The 26,619-nt window shown below is 40.2% G+C and overlaps 1 protein-coding gene and 1 long non-coding RNA gene across 2 annotated transcripts in view; one reads left to right on the top strand and one right to left on the bottom strand.

Moving 5' to 3' along the window:
* The window catches only part of pard6a (par-6 family cell polarity regulator alpha), a 102,055-nt gene that overhangs the window by 27,423 nt on the left and 48,013 nt on the right, over positions 1-26,619 (bottom strand). The gene's annotated exons all lie outside the window — the stretch shown is intronic.
* Positions 1,364-25,675, top strand: LOC140453063 (uncharacterized). The gene is made up of 3 exons (XR_011952292.1): positions 1,364-1,453; positions 3,392-3,510; positions 25,488-25,675. It is a non-coding gene; the product is annotated as an uncharacterized lncRNA (long non-coding RNA).

Raw genomic sequence — 26,619 nt, 5'->3', positions numbered from 1 at the left:
CAGACATGATAAATTAAAATGTAATCCCTCTCTAGCCCCAACAACACTGATACTTTTGTGTTCCTCTAATTCTGGTCTCTAAACATTCTTGATTTTTTTTGGCCACTAATCATTGGTTATGTCTTCTGCTGTCAGGACTAAGCTCAAACTCTCTCCCTAAACTTTTTCATCTTTACACCACTTAAAATCAGACTTGTGCACCAGTCTAATCTACATAGAACTGGCCCAATTAAAACATGAAAAATCATATCTTGCATATGCACTGGACACAATCTCAGCCACAAAATGCTACATTTAAAATTAGTCAGCCCCAAATTTTCACAAATGCATTTTAAACAAAAAGCCTTCTACTGTAAGCCATGAGTTATGCAGGTGATATGAACTCCTGTGTATCTTCACAACAGTTTAAAATAGACACTGTGCAGATCACACATGGCAAGTAACAAATGGGTCACCCAAAGCAATTGAAGTGTAAAGCTGAAGTCAGTGAGATCTTTGTATCAGGTACAAAAACAATGGATAATATTAAAATCATGTTCATTATGGTTAAGGACTATATACAATTAATTTATTTCAAACTGATATCTTAAGTTTCATAGTTTCAGGAGAGACTTAGTAGCAGAGGGGTGAGAAGTTATGGCAGTGTGGCTATGGAGTGGAGATTATGCCTGTGCTTCAATACTAGAGCATTATCTGGCTAAAATAGTGGAACGTAACCAAAAACGTTAATCAGCTCAAATCATTGGGTTTTATCTTGACCACACCTGCTATTTGTGCTCTGTCGCATTCAACCAGTGTCTGTTAACCGTAGTTACCTCAGTTTGATTCTGGAGGTTATGGAGTACAGATTCCACAGAACCTGTTTCATCTTAGCAAGTATCCAGCATTTCAAACTTTGTTTACTTTAAAATAAAAATTACCAGTGCCTCCTAACAAATCTGCTGTTCCCATCTGGAATTGTCACAAAGCTTATGTAACTAGCTGCATCTAGTACTGATCTAGCATTCATAAGCAAGCTATAATATTCATAACCACTGAATAATTAGCAGGTGCAGTAGTTTGCAATTGCAATGCTCCCAAATGTCATCACTTTATAAATCAAAGAATATAATTTATTTCCAGAAATATTGCTGATTACATGCAAGTTATTTGTCAATGACAAATTAATCTAAAAATCTGCATAGTTTGTCACAAACAGAATATTTAATAGAAAACAGTGAATTCTATTAATGTGATGATAATCATTCAGCTATTCAAAATCATACACAAGTATTATTAATTTAGTAATAATATTAAAGCAGAAAATTTCCAATTACTGGTTCTAAACATTGTGGTTTTGATGTTTTTCCTCACTACCAGCAGGATTCTGAACACAATTTTGAAAAACGTGGCAAGAATGTTATGGGCCATTGATCGGAGACCATCAGTCTGAATGTTCAATTTTTTACTGAAGGTAAAAACTTTTAAAATAAACTGAACAAGTAGCAAAATTTTGCAAACCTGACTAAAGCTCAGTGTGATAAGAGCAAATGTTTAACTGTACTTCTTTTGGTGTTATGTTCCCCAAAAGTCTCAAACCCAACCTTCTTGGGGTCAAAATATTCAATATCAAATGCTTTAGGAAGTGTGTGGAAACATTAGAGTATTTTTAAAATAACAACTATGTACAAAATGTATAAGCAATCAGAATAAAATTATTCAAAAATACAAGGTAGCAAGGGAATCCTTAAAATGTACAAAAATGAAACACTTGTTTGAATCTGTCCAAATTTAGTTCATCTTCAAAATGACATTTTGTTCAATGTACTCTTTGAAGCAGAAATGAAAATTAACATTGTGCCACAGTTGGATGTGTATTCAAGTAAAAAAAGGAACCATGCAGCATTATAACAAGAGAACCAGTTTTAAATAAGAACAAAGCTTTTAAAACAAGTAAAGATTTTCACCATTATGTTGGACTCCTTAAATAGTTTAACTTAGTTTCCCCCTTGGATGTGTGTGAAATTGAAGCTAAACACTAAAGAGATCTGATCCAGTGAAATACGATAGGCAGATACTTAAGTAAAATTAGATTTCTAAATTCTTGCAGATTCAAAGTCATTTTAAAAGCATTTACTAGATTTGATGAGCAAGGATTTTCAATTTAACAAGAATACAAGAATTTTTTTTAAAATTGTATGATTAGAATAATTATTATTAGGCAAACAAGTAAATTTGATTGCTACTGATGGGCTTGGAAAGATGTGCACCTGCCAATTTTACTCTCTGGTACAAGCCAGATTTTAATACTTCCTTAAACCACCAGTGATGTATGTTCATAAGAGGCATGTCCCCTCAATAGCACTCCACCACCTTACTTCAATTAATTCTTCTATGGATCTGCCACAAAAAAAATTCAGCACCTCCAGTTCAGTTCCTTCCTGTCTATTAGCAAGTTCCTTTATGATACACTTTTCAGAGCAGCACTTCCAGGTTTTATGAACTCCAACTTCAAAGATGCAGCTGTAGTTTACCAAATTTCAATATATTCCAGTATAGATTACACATCAGATTTATTCCATTTCATGTAAATCCTAGTTAGCAGTTTGTCATTAGTACCCAAAACACAAGGAAAGTGGTTTCCAAATGTTTACCTTGCCAATCCAGAGATACTGCATGTCAGATCACAGAATAATTCATTTATTCAACTATGTTCAATTATTCAAAATGTCAAATTTTGATTTGAAATTGTAGACTTAAAGTTCTCATGGAATGAGCAGCACCAGTATTTATTTCCCAATCCTAGTTGCCCTTGAGAAGGTGGCGATGAGCTGCTTTGTATTGTTGTAGTCCGTATGCTGTAGGTAGACCCACAATGCTTTAGGGAAGGATTCTAGGACTTTGACCCAGCAATGCTGAAGGAATGGCAATATATTTCCAAGTCAGAATGGTTGAGTAGCTTAGACAGGAATGTACGGATGGTGCTCCCATGTGGCCTTTAACCACATGTATCTGGAAGGATATGGATTTGGAAGGTGCTTTCTAAGGATCTTTGGTAAATTTCTGCAATGCGACTTCTAGATAATACACATTGCTGCTGAGAATTGGTGGTAAAGGTAAAGGATGCTTTTGGATGTCTTTCCCCCCTTTGTGGGATGTGGACATTGCTGGCTGGCTGGTCAGCATTTATTGCTTGCTTCAGTTGCCCATGAGAATGTGGTGAACTGTCTTCTTGAACAGCTGTAGTCCACCTCCTGTAGGTTGATCAACAATGCCATTAGCAATGAAATTTCAGGAATTTGACCCAGTAACAGTAAAGGAATGGTGATATATTTCCAAGACAGGACGGTGAGTGGCTTGGAGGGGACCTGAAGGCGGTGTTCCCATTTAACTACTGCCCTTATCCTTCTAGATGGAAACGATCATGGGGTTTCGAAGGTGCAGTCTGAGAATCTTTGGTGAATTTCTGCCTATGTAATGGAATATCAAATGGGCTGTTTTGTTCTGAATGCCTTTGCTCTATAAATTCTAGTAAGTATACTTACATTTTACCAAAATCTCATGACATCCCTCATGACCAAATCTAGACATTCTTTCACACATTGTACGAAGATGACCTCCCCAATGCTGGGATATTCCAGAATAGATAGACATCTCTGGCACAATATTTAAAAACACCATTGTGCACCCAGACAAGTTCAATTTGCCTAAAGCTGGTCTGCATGCCTCCTGAGGTTTAGTGGTGAGGTGGAAGCGTTGATGCCTTGTATTGCAATAATGACCTGGCAGTCCTGATGGATGGGGCAGTGCAGAGGCAGGGAATCTTATTTGCCCATGTTCACAGATGCAGCTATTACAGCAGACCATACCAGGGGATTCAAAGTTGCCACTCAGGTCGGTGCTGTCTTAGCCACCAGGAAGTGCACAGCAGAGAAAGAAGGCAGCCATGTCCATTCCACACAATGCAAGTACCACCTTTTCTCCAAAAGGACTCATTGCTATTGTAGTCACCTCCAACCAAGGCTAATACTCCACCACTATTGCCTACAATATTTTCTTTTACTCACTGTAATACAGACCTTCCTCATTAACTATCACATTGCATACTCATTAGCTTAGGATATTTCCCCACCTGCAAAAGTAACAGCTGTGGCATCTACTTTCATCTCCCTAAACAACCCCTCACTTCCAGGAGGGAAACAGCCCACAAAAAAAGGTATAAAGCATATTAACAAGCAATGAGCTACCTGACATTTGGCTGTTCACTCTGTACAAGGAAGATCCTGACCCAAGCAGCTGACTGACCATATCAAATCCCCTAGACCAAAGCTGCCCTTTATGTATTTTGCCAGAAACTGCAACCAAAGGCTATCTACCTCAACTTGACGAAGGACTGCTGACACCATGATAAGCTTCCTGGCTTTGTATTCGCATTAAATGGCATTACAAAATAGTAGAAGAGAGTCTGGTATCTCTTGAAGGGCAAGGCAGGAGTGCAGTGAACATCTGGGTAGGCTTGAAGTGAAATCGGTGAGCAGAGGGCAACTGATTAGGCTGGAATTGCAACCTGTTCCAGCCACTAACATCCTTGAGCATGAAGTGTCTCTGCTACAACATTAAAAAAAAGCAATTGCTATTGCACCTGAAGATGCAGCATTAAAGTGCAGAAGTGTACTGTAACTGGATCGGAGAGGAGAATTCTTAGAAGACAGCACATGTTGGATGTGTCTGTGGATATGGGGTTGCATGTGGCTGGTCCCTATGGCACGTACCTTGAGGTGTTCGTACCTGGTGTCCAACAGGAAGACCCTTTGGAGAAAGCAGTGAGCTGAGCTTAAGTCACCAAGTACCCGCCAATTTCCATGTTGAGAATTCTCATCATCCAGTTTACTTGGTGGATGGTATGATAAAAAGCTACATTACAAGAGGGGAGATGTGCAGTTAATGAAGTAAACAAATCAATACTCCCCTTAATGGGTAACTTGTTGCTACCTAGTGAGAATCTTGCAAATGCCCAGAACTTAGTTAAAAGATGCTTTGAGTTTTTTCCCCAACGTCAAGAGCACCTTGTTGGACTACATGCTATTCTGCCACATTTCTTGTCATAGTCCATGTTATTGAGGCCTAAGAGCTGCCCTATAAATCACTTAATTCAAATTTGTCCAAGACTCTAAACAGAGTGTACTTCAGAACAAAGTAGTCCAGACAGAACAAACTGCCCTTGTAATTTAGTGCAAAGTTTCCACACAAAATGGATTTAGCAGAAGCCACTTTTTCAAAAAAGAAAAGAGGGGGGGATGTGGGCATTTTAGATTGGCCAGCATTTATTGACCTTAAGGTGGTGGTGGTGAAGAACTGGCTGCTTGAACTGCTGCAATCAAGTGAAGGTACTCCCATAGTGCTTTTAGGTTGGAATTTACAAAATTTTGAACAGGAACAATAACAAATGACGACATTAACCCAACTATTCCAAAGGCTAGATAATTGTTAGAGCAAAGACTGGAATTGTGTCAAGCCCATGTGGGATTCAAGACAGCAGATTCCAAAAGGGCAGTTCCCTTGCATCTGGTACCCACCAAAGTAATCCATTAAAAGAATTGAGTCTTCTGCTTCCATTAGTTATCTATCTTTTCATTGATAATTTAGGAAAATTTAGTTAACCCTTGGGTAATAAAAGGAAGCGATTCCCTTTATGTAGCAAATACCCATCTACACCTCCTCTGAACTCCTTACAGGCAGGCCCACTCACACAAAACTCCTTAAATCATCCTGACCTCTGAACAAACTAACACTAATCCCATACCTGCCTTTTTATAGCAGTCCAAGAGACGACTGTGCTCAACATTTAATTGTCAGCAAATCTCACACCTGGTTACTCAAAAGGGTGTGGTTCGACTTCCTCAGACTACCTGAAACTATGGGAGAAACTTAATTTCTGACTTTCTGAAGGAATTAGGAGTGGAATGGTCATCTATAAAATGAGATGAGATATGTACTAAGAGAAAAAATTAGAAATAGCGTGGCAATCTACTAAATGATGCAGCAGATTTAGGCAATTTAGCTCACTGGTCTGCTCCACCATTCAATGAGATTGTGGCTGATGTGAAAATCCTTGTACTCCCTTTCCTTCCCAAAACCCTTTATGCCCTCACCTGATTAAAAATCTGATTATACATCTCAGCCTTGAATACACTTAATGATGCAGCCTCTACAGCCCTCTGTCGGAAAGAATTCCATATATTCACTGTCCACTGAGAAGCACGTCCTAGTCAGTTTATGTAGGTGACAGAGTCAGAGTTAGAGATTTACAGCACGGAAACAGACCCTTCGGTCTAACTCATCCAGCCCAGATATCCTAAATTAATCTAGCCCCATTTGCCAGCACTGGCCCATATTCCTCTAATCCCTTCCAATTCAAACACCCATCCAGATGCCTTTTAAAATGTTGTAATTGTATCTGCCTTTTCCACTTCCTCTGGCAGCTCATTCCATAGACACACCATCCTCTGCATGAAAAAAATTGTCCCATAGGTCCCTTTTACATCTTTCCCCTCTCACCCCAAACCTAAGCCCTCTAGTTTTGGACTCCCCCACCCTGGGGAAAAACTTGTCTATTTACCCTATCTATGCCCTTTATGACTTTATAAAGTCACCCCTCAGCCTCAGACACTCCAGGGAAAAACAGCCCCAGTCTGTTCAGCCTCTCCCTATGTAGCTCAAACCCTCCAACCTTGACAACATCCTTGTAACTCTTTCACTACATCCTTCCTAGAGCAGAGAGGCCAGAATTGCATGCAGTATTCTAATAGTGGCTTAACCAATGTCCTGTACAGCCACAACATGGTCTTCCCAACGCCTATACCCAATGCTCTGACCAATAAAGGCAAGCATACCAAACACCTTCTTCACTATCCTATCTACCGGAGACTCCACCATCAAGGAACTATGAATCTTCACTCCAAGGTCATTGTTCAGCAACACTCCCCAGGACCTTACCATTAAAAAAAGGTAATTAAGTCCTGCCCTGATTTGCCTTTACAAAAATGCAGCACCTCATATTTATACAAATTAAACTGCATCCACTACTCCTTGGCCTATCTGATCAAGATCCTGTTGCATTCGGAGGTAACCACCTTCGCTGTACACTAAATCTCCAAATTTTGGGGTCATCTGCAAACTAACTACACTTATGTTCACATGCAAACTATTTTATATAAAATGACAAAAAGCAGTGGACCCAGCACTGATCTTTGTGGCACACCGGTGGTCACAGGCCTCCAGTCTGAAAGCAACCCTCCTACCAACGTCTTCTACTTTTGAGCCAGTTCTGTATCCAAATAGCTATTTCGCCCTCTATTTAGTGTGTTCTAACCTTGCTCAGTCTACCAGGAGGAATCTTGTGAAATGCCTTGCTGAAGTCCATATAGATCACATCCACCATCTATCCTCTATCCACTCTTATTTCTTCAAAATAAAAAATCATGGGAGACAATTTCTGATGCACAAAGCCATGTTGACTATCCCTAATCAGTCCTTGCCTTTCCAAATACATGTAAATCCTGTCCCACAGGATTCCCTCCAACAACATGCCCACCACCAATGTCAGGCTCACTGGTCTATAGTTCCCTGGCTATTTCTTTAAATAGTGACACCACAACAGGCAACCTCCATCTTCCAGAACCTCGCCTATGGCTATCATTGATCCAAATATCTCAGCAAGAGGCCCAGTAATCTGTTCCCTAGCTTCCCACGACTTCTCGGTTATACCTGATTAGGTCCTGGGGATTTATCCATCTTTAGGGAATCCAGCACCACCTCCTCTGTAATATGGGCTTTTTCAAGATGTTGCTATTTATTTCCCCAAAATGCTCTATTTTCCAAATCCTTCTCCACAGGAAACACTGATGCGATCTCACATAGGTGGCCTTGCTGTTTTTTTTAAAAAGGGGCCCTATTTTCTCCCTAGTAACCCTTTTGTCCTTTATGTATTTGTAGAATTCCTTTGGATTCTCCTTAATTCTATTTGCCAAAGCAATCTCATGCCCCCTTTTTGCCCTCTGATTTCCCTCAAGTATACTTCTACTGCCTGTTTACTCGAAGGATTCACTATCTCCTGCCTATACCTGACATATGCTTTCTTCTTTTTCTTGATTAAAACCTCAATTTTTCTGGGTAAAAACAATGACTGCAGATGCTGGAAACCAGATTCTGGATTAGTGGTGCTGGAAGAGCACAGCAGTTCAGACAGCATCCAAGGAGCAGTAAAATCGACATTTCGGGCAAAAGCCCTTCATCAAGAATAAAGGTAGAGAGCCTGAAGGGTGAAGAGATAAGCTAGAGGAGGGTGAGGGTGGGGAGAAAGTAGCATAGAGTACAATAGGTGAGTGGGGGAGGGGATGAAGGTGATAAGTCAAGGAGGGTGGAGTGGATAGGTGGAAAAGAAGATAGGCAAGTCATGGGGACAGTGCTGAGCTGGAAGTTTGGAACTAGGGTGAGGTGGGAGAGGGGAAATGAGGAAACTGATGGTAAAGTCCACATTGATGCCCTGGGGTTGAAGTGTTCCGAGGCAGAAGAGGAGGCGTTCTTCCTCCAGGCGTCTGGTGGTGAGGGAGCAGTGGTGGAGGCGGCCCAGGGCCTCCATGTCCTCGGCAGAGTGGGAGGGGGAGTTGAAATGTTGGGCCACACAGGGCGGTGTGGTTGATTGGTGCGGGTGTCCTAAAGCGCTCTGCTAGGAGGCGTCCAGTCTCCCCAATGTAGAGGAGACCGCATCGGGAGCAACAGATACAATAAATGATATTGGTGGATGTGGAAGGCTCCTTTAGGGCCTTGGATGGAGGTGAGGGAGGAGGTGTGGGTGCAGGTTTTGCAGTTCCTGTGGTGGCAGGGAAGGTGCCAGGATGGGAGGGTGGGTTGTGGGGGGGGGGGGGAAGGCATGTGGACCTGACCAGGTAGTCACGGAGGGAACGGTCTTTGCGGAAGGCGGAAAGGGCTAGGGGACCCCTCCTAGTTCCAAACTTCCAGCTCAGCACTGTCCCCATGACTTGTCCTATCTGCCTATCTTCTTTGCTACCTATCCACTCCACCCTCCTCCTTGACTTATCACCTTCATCCTCTCCCCCACTCACCCATTGTACTCTATGCTACTTTCTCCCCACCCCCACCCTCCTCTAGCTTATCCCTCTACCCTTCAGGCTCTCTGCCTTTATTCCTGATGAAGGACTTCTGCCTGAAACGTCGAAGTTACTGCTTCTCAGATGCTGCCTGAACTGCTGTGCTCTTCCAGCACCACTAATCCAGAACCTCAATTTCTCTGGTCATCCACTATTCCCTACATCTACCAGCCTTGCCCTTCACCCTAATAGGGTGACACGGTCTCTGGACAGATCTCATTTTCGAAGGAATCCCATTTTCCAGTCATCCCTTTACCTGCAAACATCCATCCCCAGTCAACTTCCTAATACTGTCAAAATTGGCCCTCCAATTCAGAACTTCAACTTTTAGATCTGGTTGTTTTCTGTCACTATTTTAAAACTAATAGAATTACAGTCACTGGCCCCAAAGTGCTTCCATACTGACACCTCAGTCACCTGCCCTGCCTTATTTCTCAAGAGGTGGTCAAGTTTTGCACTCTTACGTAGGTACATCCACATACTGACTCAATTTTCTTGTACACACAAATTCCTCTCCATCCAAACCCTTAACACTACGGTAGTCCCAGTCTATGCTTGGAGAAAGTGAGGACTGCAGATGCTGGAGATCAGAGCTGAAAATGTGTTGCTGGGAAAGCGCAGGTCAGGCAGCATCCAAGGAGCAGGAGAAATCGACATTCGGGCATAAGCCCTTCTTCAGGACTGAGGAAAGTGTGCCAAGCAGGCTAAGATAATAGGGAGGAGGGGCGATGGAAACACGATAGGTGGAAGGAGGTTAAGGTGAGGGTGATAGGCCAGAGTGGGGGGGGGGGGGGGGGGCGCGGAAGCAGAGAGGTCAGGAAGGAGATTGCAGGTTAAGAAGGTGGTCCTGAGTTTGAGGGTTGGGACTGAGACAAGGTGGGGGAGGGTGGGGGAAGAGATGGAAAATGAGGAAACTGGAGAAATCTGAGTTCATCCCTTGTGGTTGGAGGGTTCCCAGGCGGAAGATGAGGCGCTCTTCCTCCAGCCGTCTTCTGATATGGAGGAAGAACTGTTTGTTTAGTGTATGGATTCTTGTGGATGAAGAACAGTAGAGGTCCTTTGCAAGTCTGAGAGAGTGTTTTCCGATATGGCAACACGACGGCTGGAGGAAGAGCGCCTCATCTTCCGCCTAGGAACCCTCCAACCACAAGGGATGAACTCATTTCTCCAGTTTCCTCATTTCCCCTCCCCCCCCCACCTTGTCTCAGTCCCAACCCTTGAACTCCGCACCACCTTCCTAACCTGCAATCTTCTTCCTGACCCCTCTGCCCCTGCCCCCACCCCCACTCCAACCTGTCACCCTCACCTTAACCTCCTTCCACCTATTGCATTTCCAACGTCCGTTCCCCACATCCCTCCTCCCTACCTTTTATCTTGGCCTGCTTGGCATACTTTCCTCATTCCTGAAGAAGGGCTCATGTCCGAAACGTCGATTCTCCCACTCTATGTTTGGTAAGTTAAAATCCCCTATTATTCTTACAGATAAGAGAGATCTACTTACAAATTGGTTTCTCAATTTCCCTCTGACTACTGGGGGCATCTATAGTACAATTACAATAAGATGATCATCTCATCCTTATCTTGTAGTTCCTTAATCGGAAATTGTGTCTTTTAGTTCTAGACTCTAGGAGAGGCAACCTTTCAGCATCAGCAACTCATGTTTCAACAAGGTCACCCCTCATTCTTCGATATTTAGTAAATATAGGCCCAACCCAGTCAACATCTCAATAAAATCTTTGTATAGATGGGATCGAGTTGGTGAACCTTCCTTGGACTGCCTTCAATGCCGGTTTTTGCTTCAGTGAGGGGCCAAACGCTGTTCACATTATTCCAGGTGTGGTCGAACTAGAGTCTTGTATAGTTTGAGCCAAAATGAATTCTATTTGTCTTTCCTGTTAACTGCTGAACTTTACATTAGCTTTGAGATTTGTGCATGACTCCTCCCAAATCCCTCTGGACAAAGACTGCAGAAATCTAGTATGGCACATTTAAATAATATTCATCTCTATTCCTGCCAAAGTGCTTAACCTTATATTTTCCCACATTATGTTCTATCTGCCAAGACGTTCCCCATCTTGCTTAACCAGTCCATCCTTGCCACTTATCTTCTCATTTGTCATCCATCATACATTCACTTTCCACATTATAGTAATGAAGTATGGCCCCAGCATTGAGCTGTGGAATGCTACTAGTGTCTTCCACAAAGACGACTGATGCAAGGTGCTTATTCAACTCCTCTGCCATTTCCTGGCTCCCCAGTATTTCCCCTACCTCATTCTAAGGGACCTATGTTCATTGTGGCCTCTATCTTCTTTTTAGGTGTTTAAACAACTCTTGCTGTCTGACATTATATTACTGCAAACTTACCCACAGTTTATCATCTCCCTCTGAGGTTTTTGGTCACTTTTTTTTAAAAAAGCAAACTTTCCTAGTCCTCGGTCTTACCACTAACTTTTGCCACCTTGTTTGTTTTTCTCTCAATTTGATGCTATCCTCAACTTCCCCTGTTAAGTACAGGTGGCTTATCTTCTTCCTTAGATCCTTCTCTTTTTCAATAGAATCTGCAGTGAGGTGTAAACTATTTAAACATCTGCCAATACTCATCAACTGTTTTTCCTACTAACTTCCTCTCCCAGTCTACTCCAGCTAAAATCTACCCTCTTTTTGTAATTACCTTTAGATTTAGCACAATTGCTTCTGAACCAAAATTTCTTCCCCTCAAACTGAACACTAAATTCTACCATTTTGTGGTCACTGTTTAAAGAGATTTTTTTTCCCCCCTTTGTCATTAAAAACTTACCTCATTAAGCTTTACTAGATACAAAATAGCCTGATTGCTAGTTGGAACCACCGCATACTAGTCTAGGAAACTGGCCTCAAAATCAATTAATTCTTCCTTGTGGCTACTTCTGCCAAACTGACTTTCCCGATCTACAAGATCAAAGCCACTCAGGATTAACATACTGCCTTTTTAGCATGTCCTCATTACCTCAATTTAATCTGTATAACTGTTAGGGTCCCTATGTAGCACACTCTTCCCCTTGTTAATTTTTACATCCACCCATGTGGATTCTACATCTTCCACTCCAAGATCATTTATTATATTATGAGATGCAACAAGTACAAACACAGCTAACCCACTACCGTTTCCTGCCTGTCCTTTTCAAAAAAAGGCCACATGCCCTGAATATTTAGTTTCCCACCTTTGATCCCCTTGTAAACATATCACCATAATAGCTTTAAAAAAAATCTTGCCCTTTAACTGTGCCATAAGTTCATTTTTGTTCCAAATGCTGTGTGCATTTGAAAAAAAGATTTTTTTTAACCATTTTCCCCACTTTAACCCAATTTACTGTTGTTCTGTACTTATAATATCCCTTCCTATCCCAATATGCATAGCCTGACAGTTCTTCTGTAATTAGTTTAAAGCCCTCTGTACAGCCCTGGTTATTCAAATCACCAGGACATTGATCCCAGCACAGTTCTTTAAGTGAAGCCTATCCCACTGCAACAGCTCCCTTCTACCCTAGTACTAGTATTAGTGTCCTATTAGCTAAAACCCATCCCACCCATTCAGCAGTCCCAATATCATTGGTACCAATATGGATAACTACAACAGATTTTTTTTCATCCTACTCCAATTCTTCTCCAGCCCAGAGATGTACGTCAAGCTGACATCAGGCATGCAACAGCCTTCAGGACCCCTGTTCTTGGCTGCATAGAACAGTATCTATCCCAGATTATACAAATCCCTACTTCTACTGCAATCTTATTTCCTTCCCCACTTGAACAGCTCCCTGTATCATTATGCTCGGGTTAATTCACTCATCCTCAACTTAAGGTCTTTCTATCTGTTGAAAAACATCAGGGCCTAGAGGACTTACCTGTGATGATACACTTCTGACAGATTGCCACTCCTTGGAATATCTGGATAATATTTCCAAGTCATAAAGGATCCTGAAGACCCTTAGCAGGGTGGATATGACAAGGATGTTTCCTCATGGGAGAATCTAGAAGTCAGGGGTCACTTAAAAAAAAAGGTTCAGATATTTAAGACAGATGGAGGAGATTTCTAATTCCTCAATTTCTTGAGCTTTCTTACCATGAAAAGCAGTGGGAGAGAGACTGGAATATTTTCAGATAGATTTTTTTTAATATAAAGAAGCAATGGGGTGAAAAGTTACCAAGAGTAGGCAAGAATGTAGGGTTATCAGATTAGCCATTATTTTAATGGATGGCTGGGGCAGGTTTGAGGGGCCAAAGGCCTACTCCTAATTCATGTCTTCGTACGTCAGACAGTACAGAAGTTTGTCAAAAATTTCCTAACTTTGAAAGAATTAGCATTCATAGGATCTAGGATATTCAAATCATGTTTGACACCATTTGTAATAGAAACAAAAAGTTCACTGCTAACGAAGGCAAGACTGATGAAATATTTCAAAGTTATTACTCCCTCCAGTGCTATGAGTGTGCTTGCCCCACCTCAGACAAAGTTTAAAAAGGCAGATCAAGTGACATTTAAAAGTACAGAATCACATACTGCAATTCTATTCCATTATACCTCCCTGATTGTTGCTCATGACCTCAATCAGAAAGTATGCATTATGAACGTCAGATGAGCGCAAGGCTGGGCAACACAAAGGTTTCCAATACATGAAGCAGGTAAGTAGCTGGGGTTATGTACATTCCAGAAAGAGCCAGTACCTTCAAGGTGCAGGAAACTGGAACGAAGTAATATAGACTCTGGAATGCTGCAGAAAAAAACCCCACATACTGGTAATATTGCAGAATGGCTTCTGCAACCAATGTATCATTGAGAAACTGTGAGTTTGTGGTTTTAGAACTTGTGGTTTTCAACTACAAGATTGATAGCATATTTTTCCCAATTTACTAGTGAAACTATAATATAGCATCAAATCCAAATTTCTGTTTTCCCCGATTGGTCAACCAGACCAAAGAAGATCTAACCAGCAAGATTGTACTTTGTTTATGTGGTCAGTGGGAGGGTGAATACACCCATGTACACAAGACCTTCAGCAGCCACCTCATTTAAATTTCTTTTCATTGTAGTCAATCAACAGATTGTTGGCTGGTAAAACAGCAGCAATACAAACAGTGCAGACAGAGGTGGCTATTAGAGATCTATGGTCATGCATTACTAGCTAGTGTAAATACAATGCTCTTATTCATTTTTCAATCTACTGAACATCTTATAGCAGCAAAAAGTATTTGAGGATAACCTGGTGTATTTAAAGTTACAACCCAGATGTTAGTTCTAGCAAGCTCTAATTGGACACATTTTTCTTCTTAGCATAGATTTTATTTGATAACTCAATTTTTAAAAATCAATATATTTTAAAACTGCATTTTGTTTGTAATTTTCCATAGATCAACATTACTTAATTATATATTTTAACTGATTTTATGGCTTAAATTAGGCAGCATACAAGCCACCTGCTTTCTGCTGAAAAGTTGGTCACTTACTGCAGCTCCACATCATGAGAAAAACCAAAATTAAAGGTATAAGCTTGTGGAAGACAGACATGTATGATTTTTTTGATAGTAGTGGCAAAGCTAATTATATCTTCTAGCAGAGCCATTATTTATTGGGCAGCCTGGATAGCAACTTGCGTATTTTACTGCATGTGAAAATATTGAAATACAGACAGCAACTTGCAGTAAAACAAACACACACAGTATTATGCTGGAACTTTGCCAATTAACTTGGTAATGGAAGCCACGCAAGGCCAAGTGGTAATATTTATCCATTAATTCGACAACACAGACAAAAGTTAGCTGGTGCATTCAGCTGCATGTGATTTTTTTTTTCAGAAAGTGTATTTAGAATTTCTGCTAACAATCCTTATGTGATTTTCACATTTTTGTTATCTCATTCCTTCAGCATTAAGAGTCATTTATTCAAATTTAGTTTAATCTTTTTCTTAGACCCTTTTCTAATTGTGTCATTCCCAACTCCTTGCCTCTTTGCTTTCTATACCTTTCATTTTTAAATGTACTTCATGTCTGAGGATTTTGTAGTCTTACTGATTGCAAAGCTCATCCTATACATTTGAGAGCCACTGTACAGGATCAGATATTTGATAATAGCAAATTGCTGCTCAAAAAATCCTCAAAAGATTTGTGAGCAGCTACAAACACAAATGAATGGCAGGCACCATTCATTCTTCACTGACTCCAAATTATAATTGTTGACAATGAGAAAATATGAATGGGTAGACAGCAGATCAGTAGCCCATGTTACATTCATCCAGATTTTTATCTCTATTGACTTCATTGAAAATTAAAACTTTAAATTTGTATTACCAAATACAAGTTACATTTTGAAATGTAATATTTAAAATATAGTCCCCTGAACTGTTTTGCTTGTGCTTTTACTGATGGCAGTCGTGTATACGAATACTGGAATTCCTTACATGGCAAACTCCAAAAGGAATTGCCTGGGAAATTGAAGATTCCATTGGGCCATTCCCCTCCACCTAGATTCTTCTAAAAGTATCCCATTTAAATCAGAATTCACAGATTCTGCTGCTGTTGATTGAATAGTCAGGAAACATCATTAAATACCTGGTCTAACTCTAGATTAACTATAAACTGACCCAAAACACTCCTCAAACCCTGACTTCACACCCTTCCCAGCTACTGGACCCAGTATCCCATCTGCTCTCAAGACCAGATCCCCTACTTACAACCCCTAACCAGACAGGCAACACTCTCTGCCACTCACTCCTGGAGCCAACATGCAACCCCTACTCCCCTGGGAGCCAACATCTGTTCCACCTGCCACCTAACCCACCACTTACTCTTAGTAAGAAGAGGGTCCAAATAGCCAGAAAGGGCTTGTGGTGCAGTAGTGTCCATAGCTCTGAACTAGGAGGCCCAGATTCAATTACCATCTGTTCCAGGGATATGCAATAATCTCTGAATAGCTTGATTGGAAAGTGTTTACCTTAGAACAGGAATTAAGACTTGTTGCAAAAATAATGCAGTAAAATAGATAGCCAAGTAGAAAAAAATTCAGACACAATTGACAAATGCACTTGAAAATGCAGTCGGCAATCTTTGTTTCAAGGGCTTACACACAGGTTTGTTGTATTCTTACAATTGAAAGAATAAATAAATATTTATGGTCAGCTCTCACCATTGGAAAACAGTACAGAGACATTTAATTTGAACTCTAGCAGCAAGCAATTGATTTAATACAATTAACATGCCTGGATATTCTTACTTGAAAAGATTTTATTCGTCTTTTGGGGATTTAAAAAAAATAGTTACATTCTTACAGCTCAAAGTATCAACCACTCAGGATTGGCCGTGGCAATAACTTCCCCCCATTAATGTTCACAATTAGCTGTTTCAGAGTCCAAAGTAAAACCAATGACAAAACATGGACTGAAATATTTCAGAGTCAATTGGAAGTAAAAATTAAAGCTGCAAAATAAAGCATAACCTCAACATGATGAAAGGCAGTAAACTGATTAATAATCCAGATCAAATTGATTTTCTCAACTGACTGGTCAATTAAGTCAAGGTGATACTAAAAGCTTAAACTTCAATATGACGTCAACCTCCAAGCATTATTGCATCAAAACAGTGGACAGAGGGATTTAGCTAAAAAAGAATAGGAATAAGGATTTTTCATCTAAAAAGAAATTTCAGTTTTAAGCATTCACACAAAAATAGTTAGTTTAATTTGGCATATTGCCTGCTAACTTCACCATTCAAAATCATAACTGATCTACTTCAATTCCACTGGTCTTATCCCAATATTCTTCAAATGTTTTTTTCTTAAAATGTGCACATGCAGGAATGCACTAGCCAACTGAATATCCACATCACTCCAGTAGGGAATTCCAAATATTCACAACTCCCTGACCAGTGTCAAATCACCCTTTTGTCCTAAGCATGACCCTCTAGTTTCAGATACAAGCCAGGGAAATCAGCCTCTCAGTTTCAACACTGCCAAACCCTTTTCAGCATTTTTATAGATTAATTGATCACTTCCCATGCTCAGACAAAGTGTAGGCCAATTCCACTTACTTCTCATTCAGTCAATACTCCCAAGTCTAGAATTAAATCTAATAAGTAGAGCAAAGTTATACACAACAATTGTATATTTCTTTGTTACCCTCAAGAATGTGCAGGTATGCACAAGGGGCTACATTTTCCCAGGTCAGTATGAATTGGATCATGGTAAGCCAGGAAAATAGGGCAAGAATGAAATAATTAGATTCTTGACGTGGAGAGGAAAGAAAAGTCAGATTTTCCATAGGACTTTAAACAGCTAGATGTGAATCTTTAAAATGGTGAGTGAGTAAGGGCCTGCCTGTTGGCATTCATGAACATCTTATGACATAAAACGCACAGAATTTTTGTGCAAATTATTTTCCCAGACAGTCGAGAGAAACTAGACAGCAACATTTCCCAGTCCAAAGGTTTGAGTATTACCTGACAGATGCAACTTGTTGGATCTTCTTTAGGTCTCTACCTTGGCCGGCATTCTCCAAAATGCTGCTCCATAGGCAGAGACTGTCTGCACTTTCCATCATGGAGGTCAAGATCAACAAAGCATCAGCCTTGCATCATCCTAGCACATTTAGGATTTGTACTTTAGTAGTTCAGCATTTTGATACTGTACTTTGGAACTCACTACTACATTAATGTTGCCTATCTCATGCAGCAAAACTTGACTCTTAGCTTGCTTTAAGCACTGACTCATTCAACATCTACTTGGATACCAATAGCATCTGTATCTGGCCTTGTAGCACACAGATAGCTAGGCAGCTGGTCATATTTGGCTGCAATGAACAGTCAAGGGTAACTATGGTCAGTCCGGGTTAGTCAAGAAAGATGGAGACATGAGGCAGTGCAAAGGGCAGAAACACTTAGTTTAGAGTGGGGGGAATATGGTGAGCAAATGCAGTTTACACCTTTTCTTCCTCAACTACAGATCCATTTTGTATCACCCTCAAACTTAAGTGTGCCTCCTAAATTTAAAGTCTACATCATTGATAGAGGAAGAAATCCAGTCATGAACCACGTAGAGTTCCACCAGAAAAAGGCCATAAAAATATATTCACCACATTAGCCAGGTATCTTCCATCAACAAAGCAATATTGACTGGCCTAGATTAGTCTAAATGTTTCTAAATAAAATTATATGGCCCAGATCCCTCAACTCTTCCTTTTCATATAGACATCAAGATGCATTTTAAATGTTATAATTGTCCCAGCCTCTACCACTTCCTCTGGCAGCTCATTCCATACACAATTCACCCTGTGCATGAAAAAGTTGCCCCTTGGGTCCCTTTCAAGTCTTTCCCCCCCCACCTTAAACCTATGCAGTCTAGTTTTGGACTCCCACAGCCTAGGGAAGAGATCTTGTCTATTCACCCTATCCATGCCCCTCATTTATAGACCTCTATAAAGTCACCCCTCAGCCTTTGATACTCCAGAAAAAAAAGCCCAGTCTATTTAGCTCTTCCTATAGAGGAAACCCTGGCAACATCCATGCAAGTCTTTTCTGACCCCTTTCAAGTTTCACAACATTCTTCCTACTGCATGCAGTATTACATAAAAAATGCTTCAAAGACAAAATGAAGTTCTCCACTGACATTAATTGACGGAGAAGCTTCATACCATTCATTCAGAATGGCAACTATCCATCAAAACAATATGGCAGAACATCAATAGTGATGAAACGAAACAGATCAAAGTCTGCACTATAGATTCCACTACCTCATGGGACATCTGACTTCTGGAGGGTAGCAGATGTTGTGCCATTATTCAGGAAAAGCTTGAAAAAAAAAGCCTGGGAATTATAAACCAGTAAGATGTTAAGCTTAACATCTTACTGGTGGTGGGCAAGTTACTTGAAAATAGTGAGGGATAAGATATACATGCATTTGGAAAGTTAGGGTTTGATGTGAGTAGTCTGCATGGCTTTCAGTAGGAAATCATGCCTCAAATTTGTTCAAGTACTTTGATGAAGTGACCAGGAAGGTTGACAAGGGCAAGGCAGTACATGTAGTCTATATAGATTTCAGTAAGGCCTTTGATAAGGTTCCACATGGTAGGCTGCTCTGTAAGGTTAGATCGCATGGAATCCAAGGTGAGCTGGCAAATTGGATACAAAATTGGCTTGAGGGTCAGAAACAGAGGACGATAGTGGAAGGATACTTGTCGGATCGGAGGCCTGTGACTAGTCGAGTGCCTCAGGGGTTGGTGCTGGGCCCATTGCTATTTGTTATCAATATCAATGATTTTAATGAGAATGTAAAGACATAATTAGTAAGTTTGTTGATGACACTAAAATAACAGCATCATGGACAGTGAGGAAGGTTATCAGAAATTGCAGTAGGACCTTGATCAGATGGGGAAAGTGGCCAGAGAAATAGCAAATGGAGTTTAATATAGACAAGTGTGAGGTTATGCATTGTGTTAAGTCAAATCAAGGTAGGAATTTAATGGAGAGTGGGAAGGCCTTGAGTGTAATAGAACACTTCAGTTTTTTGAAAGTGGAATCTTAGGTAAACAGGACAGTGAAGGCAGCTTTTGGCACACTGGCCTTCATCAGTCAGGGCACTGAGTATAGAAGTTGTGAACTTATATTGCAGTTGTATAGGATGTTGATGAGGCTGCAGTTGGAGTACTGTGTTCAGTTCTGGTCACCTTGTTATAGGAAGAATGTTGCTAAACTGGAAAGAGTGCAGAAGAAATTTACAAGGATGTTGCCTGGACTCAATGGTCTGAGTTATAGGGAGAAGTTGGACAAGCTAGGACTTTTTTTAAAGAGCTTGGGTGACTGAGGGACCTTATAAAAAGATGTATAAGATCCGGAGAGGTATGGCTAGGGTGAACGTACTCAGTCATTTTCCCACGTTTGGGGAAATAGAGGACAAGAGGGCAACAGTTTAAGGTTAGAGGGGAAAGAATAAAAAGGAACCGGAGGGGCAACTTTTTTTTAAAAAACAAGGGGAGGTACTCATTTGGAATGAACTGCCAGCAGAAATGGTTGAGATAGGTACATTAACATTTAAAAAGGCATTTGGACAAATGGGAGAATAGGAAAGGTTTAGAAATATATGGACCAAGTGCAGGGGAATGGGGTTAGCGTGGACAAACATTTTTGGTCGTTATGGACCAGTTTGGGCCATACAGTCCTATAGCATGGAGATGACCCAAGAATTGCTTGTCCAGTCACCTGAGAAACTTGCAACCCTTATCATCTTGACTGACAACCAAGGATTTAGAAAAGGGAAAAAGAAATGTCCAAAACTTGGAACCCCTGGTTAAAATAGGAATTCCTACATTAACCCACAAAATAAAATATTTCAGTTGTACACCAGAAAAATGGTTTCCATTTACATGTTTCTTCACTCCCAAATTCCACTCACTTTCAGGGTTTGATTTGTCTGTACAACTTAAAGATGACTCCAAATCAACATAAGTACATCTTTTAAAACAAAGGCTCTAAAAAGGTGATTTTAATCAATTGCATAATCTACATCTAATGGATGATTATTCATCAATGATTGTTCAGGGGTAAAATGACTGCTATCCATTCATTTTATTTTTTAAAAAACTGAAATTTATCACCAAACTAGCTTTCTAACAGTAAAATCCACAAACCAAAACCATCTCATTCAACTTCAATGGCGAAGCCTCACATACCAACTACAGCTATCACTTATGTAACTTAATTTTCCAATTAATCATGTACATGCATCATAACATTGACACGAGTGGAGCAATCTTCATGATCTAATGGGATCTAATCAAGTCTGATTAGGGTTACTTTGGGCAAGAACCAGAGCTAACTGCATAGCACAGGCCTTAATTCCAATGAAGACTGTGCTTTATTTGAGCCAACAGAAAAATTAGTTTTGGTAGTTTAAAAACAAGTTCAAAAAAGTCAGTATTTTAAAAAAGGGCTTTGAAGAGCAATTTCATTGCAATGGTAGGTTAGTTCTTCCTTCTAAACTCCTTTACAAAAAAAGATATCTAACCACATTCCCATGGTTCCATTCTACCCCTTCTATAATCTTCAACATTGCCTGAGGAGCAAGAAGGTTAATCTATAGCCATGGGAGTGCCTCAGCTACAGTTAACTTGTGAACAAATTAACACCCTTTCTTTCCACCTCCCCATAACATAAATAATTTGAAATTTGACATTGCATTGTCGCGATGAGCATATGATGAATAGCTTTAGCAAAATGACTGAGCTACTAGTCAAATGTTCATTATTTGAAGTCCATGCTGTATTCACACTAGATACAGTAGTATGCTTTAAAAAATCAGTTTTCTCACAATCCATTAAAATGAAAAAAGATACACGAATCTAATATCAGGAACGTGCACAACCAAATAAATTAATGGCTAAATTACAAGTCACATATTTTAATGAATTCAGTGAGAAAAAATTCAAACTGGTTATTGACAGATCATATCTTTTATATTCAAAAAGTGAAAAATGGTCTCCATACTCAGAACATAATGGCCTAGATTTTCCAATAGCCAGATGGTCATTTCTGTAGCAGACAGGAGTTGCATGTGAGAATCCTCAGAATTGTCAATGTAGAGAATCGCCCAGAAAGTTGACGATTCCAGGGCTGGAACCCTCCAAAAATATCCTTTCAAACATGAGATTTGAGGGTTCCACTGCATTTAATGATTATCTGGGAAAAAAAAAGTTAGCGAAAAGCATCATTCGATAAAACAATTAAGCTGGAATTCCTCATCCTCTTCTCTAACCCTCACACCCATATTTCCCTCTAATGCCTGACACTTCACTCCCTGATATTCCATTACCACTGACCTACCTTAAACACTCAATCATTACACTTTGCTTACATACTCATCCTTTCACACAAGCTACCAAACTGGCAGACTGTACTGTAGGATGAAGGGCTTATGTCCAAAACATCAATTCTCCTGCTCTTCGGATGCTGCCTGACATGCTGTGCTTTTCCACCACCACACTCACACAGACTACTGTTGTTCACTTCAAAATATAGCAATTACTTCAGTGAAGAAATCTCGTTGCATTACCACCCCTCAACTATCCTGCATTAATGGTATTAGTTAGATTTGAATTATGCTGCTCATTTTTGCGGGAGCAGCGATCGGAATCTCCTAGAAATGCAGAGCTCTTAATGTTGAGAAGTAGAAGCCAATTGGCAATCTGATGATTGCCATCCCTCCGAAAGTCATGCCCAAATGGAGGGCCCCAGGGGCAGATCAGATTTATCCTAGGCTGCTCCAGGAAGTGAGAAAGGAGGTCGCTAAGCCGCTGGCAAAGACCTTTGCCTCCTCACAGAATTTGCATCAGAGGATTGGAAGGTGGCAAATGTTGTTCCTCTTTTCAAGAATGGTAATAGGGAAACCCCTGGCAATTACAGACCAGTCTTATGTCTGTGGTCAGCAAAGCTTTGGAAAGAATTCTCAGGGATAGGATTTATAACTATTTTTGGCAAAGCATAGCATGATTAGAGGCAGTTGGTATGGCTTTGTGAGGGGCAGGTCATGCCTCACAAATCTGGAGTTCTTTGAGGAGGTGACAAGACAGTTCGACGAAGGTTGAGCAGTGGATGTGGTGTATATGGACTTCAGCAAGGCATTTGATAAGGCTCATTCATAAAGTCAGGAAGTATGGGATACAAGGAGAATTGGCTATCTGGATTCAGACTTGGCTGGCTGACAGAAAGCTGAGAGCGGTTGTAGATGGAAAGTATTCTGCCTGGAGGTCAGTGTTGAGGGGGTCCCGCAGGGCTCTGTTCTTGGGCCTCTGCTCTTTGTAGTCTTTTAGTAATGGCTTGGATGAGGAGGTTGAGGGGTGGGTTAGTAAATTTGCAGATGACAAAAGGTTGAGGTGCTGTCGATAGTATTGAGGACTATTGCAGGATGCAGAGTTGGGCTGAGAAATGGCAGATGGAGTTCAATCTGGATAAATGCGAAGTGATGCATTTTGGAAGGTCGAACTCGAATGCTGAATATAGGTTTAAAGACAGGATTCTTGGCAGTGTGGAGGAACAGAGGGATCTGGGTGTGCAAGTACATAGATCCCTCAAAATTGCCACCCAAGTGGACAGGGTTGTTAAGAAAGCATATGTTAGTTTGGCTTTCATTAACAGGGGGATCATGTTTAAGAGCTGCGAAGTTTTCTTACAGCTCTACAAGTCCCTGGTGAGACCATGCTTGGAGTATTGTCCAGTTCTGGACACCCTACTACCAGGAAAGATAGAGGCTTTGAAGAGGGTGCAAAGAAGGTTTACCAGGTTGCTGCCTGGATTGGAGGGCTTGCTTTATGAAGAAAGGTTAAATAAGCTTGGACTTTTCTCTCTGGAGAGAAGGAGGAAGAAAGGTGACCTGATCGAGGTATACAAGATAATGAGAGGAATAGATAGAGTCAATAGCCAGAGACTTTTCCCCAGGGCAGGATTGACTGGTACGAGGGGGTCACAGTTTTAAGATATTGGGAGAAAGGTATACAGGGATGTCAGAGGAATGTTCTTTACGCAAAGAGTTGTGAATGTGTTGCCACTGGTGGTGGTGGAAGCAGAGACATTAGGGACATTTAAATGACTGCTGGACATGCACATGTATAGCAGTGAGTTGAGGGGTGCGTAGGTTAAGTTATTTAATTTTATGTGCCGAGTGTTAATCCTAACGTAACAATATCATGGGCCAAAGGGCCTGTTCTGTGCTGTACTTTTCTATGTTCTAATATTTCAGTCACTGTCAACCAAGCTGTTCAGCTTGTATGAGGGGGCATAACTATAAATTGAGGGGGCATAACAACAAATTAAGGAGTGATAGATTTAGGACAGATGTCAGAGGCAGGTTTTTACACAGAGTGGTAAGGGTGTGGAATGCTCTAGCTGCTAAATGTAGTCAACTCAGCCACATTAGGGAGATTTAAACAATCCTTAGATAAGCACATGGATGATTTTGGGATAATGTAGAGGGAACGAGCTGAGAATAGTTCACAGGTCAGTGCAACAGAAGGCTGAAGGGCCTGTTCTGCACTGTATTGTTCTATGTTCTATCATAATTTAATGCACCTTTTCGGCCATTATTACCCCACAGCTTGTTTCTCAGACATGTGAAAATCTGCAATTGCATAAAACAAGTGACAGTAATTTTTAAATTGTAAAACTACTTCAGTTAGGAATTCCAAATGATTGCCATAATTCTCTTCTCCATGGCACTCAAATTCATACTTTAAAGGAAAACTCTAATAAAAGGACCCACTAACTCCACTGATAAGTCAATGAGTATCACCGGTATTCAAAATACCAGATGGAGAAATAGTAAACTACTCAAAAGACAGGCTTGAGAAATGTAAACTAAAATCAACTTTAAAAACCTTAAAACCAGCTGGAATTTTGACATTTTTTTGGAAGTACACCCAGCTAAACCATTCAAACCAGTTGAGTAAGTTTACTTGTGGAATGTGGCTCGTTGTAAACCCAACCCACTTTGTTTTACAACTGCATGTTAAAAAAGCCAAGTAAACTCAAAAACAAGTCTGCAACGTCTCCAATTACTGCATTAAACACAAATGTAGTGACACATACTGGACTGAAAAAAGGTTAGAACAAAACAAAACAAATCTACATCCATATTTAATCAAAACAAACCTTGGAATGTGAAAAGATGAGGATTACAAATAACTGCTTCAAGGCATTTTATGTAGAGGTTGTTCAAGTTCACATTCTGCCCATATCTTGTAATTACTGGATATTTCCATGCTACACTAAATTCTAAATAAATTTATAAGGAATATTTCCCTCTGGTTCCAAAGGCAATGTTAAAATCCAATACTGCCAACAACCAGCATTGAAGGTGTACTGTTACCAGTCCTTTAATGGTATTAAATACTTCATGAACAATTATAAATTCTAACTAGTCCATCACATAGGTTAGTTGGTGCCCAATGCAGGAGAAAATTCACATTTCAAATTCATACTGAAGGGTCTGACTGTAGTCATGTGTGGATGTCAAGATTTCCTTCACAAAGAGGGAAGGAAATGTGTTTTCATTACTCACTAAACAAGAGAATGGGAATGGGAATGGGAATGAGGATGAAAGTTCATCTTTAACTTCCTTTTCTACAAGGCTGCCAGCCCCAGTCACTCTCGTAATATTCTTTCATTAGTGCGTGTCATATTTTCCCAGAAGGGAAGAAATTACAGCTCAATAATAGTTGGTAAACTAACCATATTTCAAAATGTACGAGGAGCTGCAAAGCATTATGGAATGTCCCAAAGTATGAGAAGTGCTTCAAAAATAACAGCCTTTGCACTTTTATATTGCAGATTCCAGGAGACCAGCACGGATTTGCTACTTCCTGTCATGTATGCTGCTATCCTGGCAAATTAGTGGACTAGTTTTCACGTGTACACAAGTCAGTTGTCAGGACAAGGGAGACAAGTTTGGCCATACGCATTTAAAAAAAAAATCAGTTCACATCTCTCCCAGGATCAAAATAATAAACAGCATCAACACATGGATAAATCAAGTTAGCTTGCAGATGCACAGAAGTATATATATATATTAGCAGCCATATTTATTAGGGGTGTTGTGACACAGTGCTAGTGTCCTCCGAGCCAGATGGTCCAGATTCACTTTCCACAGGTGTTGAGTTTTTGTTTTAAAATTAGAAGAGAAGTGAGCATGCAAAAAATGACACTGCTCAAAAAGCAGGCTTATGAACAAACATTTCAGTATTATTGCTTATTTTCCATATTGTTTCCTTCTACTTCCTAAATGATTTTCAGTTTTTGCTGAGCTTTTTAATAGTCATTTTATATTACTTAATTTAGAGTCCCTATTTTTTCCCCTGAAAACTAAAACTGCCCAAAAACATCCTGTTCAAATGGACAAAAAGAAATGAATGAACAGGCAATCCTTTCCACCTGACTTCCTTCCATGCAATCCAACTATAATGGTTTTTATTAAAACATCCAATAGATCTTTGGCTTTGTGGACGTCCAAGTGCCACAACCAAAAAAGGTAGAAAGCATGTAATTAGGATGCATCCTAACAGGACAAACTGACCAAAAGGTTTTTTTCAGATATCAATTCAGCCATAAGTGATATGATCAAACAAAGCTGTATTTTCTGACTTCAGCAACACACCATACAATTACCTGTATGACGACTGTATGGTTATAAATTGTGCACACTGGTGAACACAATAATATCTATGAACCAACTTTCAAATGCACCTGCTTCCAAAACCTTGGGAGTATTTGTAAAATAATGAAAAAACCTTAAGCTTGCACTTCAGTAATTTATCAAGATTAAACTCTCAATATCTCAGAAGAATATGTTTAGTCACATTACAGAAGTGCCTCAAATTCTGGAAGACGACATAGAAAAAGGAGCTTTTCTGATGAAATACAGATTAAGGTTTTTCAGATAATCTCTACACAGTGTAGAATTGCC

This window comes from Chiloscyllium punctatum, chromosome 26, assembly GCF_047496795.1.
Source record: "Chiloscyllium punctatum isolate Juve2018m chromosome 26, sChiPun1.3, whole genome shotgun sequence".
NCBI lineage: Eukaryota > Metazoa > Chordata > Chondrichthyes > Orectolobiformes > Hemiscylliidae > Chiloscyllium > Chiloscyllium punctatum.
This window is presented reverse-complemented; position numbering and strand designations above follow the sequence as displayed.